We start from the raw sequence: 874 nt of genomic DNA, 5'->3' as shown, positions 1-874 counted from the left end.
AGGCACGGTTCGCCCCGCCCCGCGCTGGCCGCGACGCGCAGACGCAGGACCCGGTGCCGGACGCGCGGAGCCCGGAGGGCGGCCGGGGGCTGGAGGGCGGCGCGGGGCGGGACTAGGGTCCTGGCGGACGTGGCCGCGGAATGCCGTCGTGTGCTGGAACGCGTGTGCTTTAAGGCCTGTGGGCCTGCGTCGGGGTGGGGAAGTTGGTCGGGCGCTGGGAATCTGCCGAGAAATGAAGCAGGTCCGTATTGGATCGTTCGCCTCCAAAGCTGGAGAGTAACATTCATACCCTTCCGGCCTTGGCACTTTAGTAGTCCGGGGAACGGAGCCAGGGTCCAGCCCCGGGCGCCCGCGGCGTGCAACGGCCCGCGAGCGCAGACCGCTTTTTTATCTCCCAGAAGCTTCAAATGTGGGGTACACACAAACTGGGCCTTTTAACAGACTGGTGACATCAGGAAGACTCCAAACTCCGCCAAGCAATTTCCAGCCTATTGGAATAACTGTTCAACTGAAATATAACTCAAGTGTTTAAGGCATGGAGTAGCTTTTTCTCTTAAGTTACCATTCGTATTGATTAACATTTTAATTTGTACTAAAATTAGGGACCCACGCTCACTGCCCTCGAAGTGTCACCGACCGGGAAAGGCTCCCAGCTGAAATGGAAATGGAAATGAACGTGCTTAATATTTGCTACCTCACAGCGGGGCCGGAATGGTAACTAGTTTCTTGAAAACCTGTTGGATTCTGTAATAAGTTGTAAATCCTGAGTTTTACCTGCGTGTAAGATTTTTAGGGGAAAAAAGTCTCCCAAATGTATGCTGTAATGTAATAAAGACAGCATCAATAGGCAATAAATAGCAAGGTTCAAATTATG

Source organism: Panthera uncia, chromosome B1 (genome assembly GCF_023721935.1).
Source record: "Panthera uncia isolate 11264 chromosome B1, Puncia_PCG_1.0, whole genome shotgun sequence".
NCBI classification, from domain to species: Eukaryota; Metazoa; Chordata; class Mammalia; order Carnivora; family Felidae; genus Panthera; species Panthera uncia.
Note: the sequence above shows the minus strand (reverse complement) of the source record.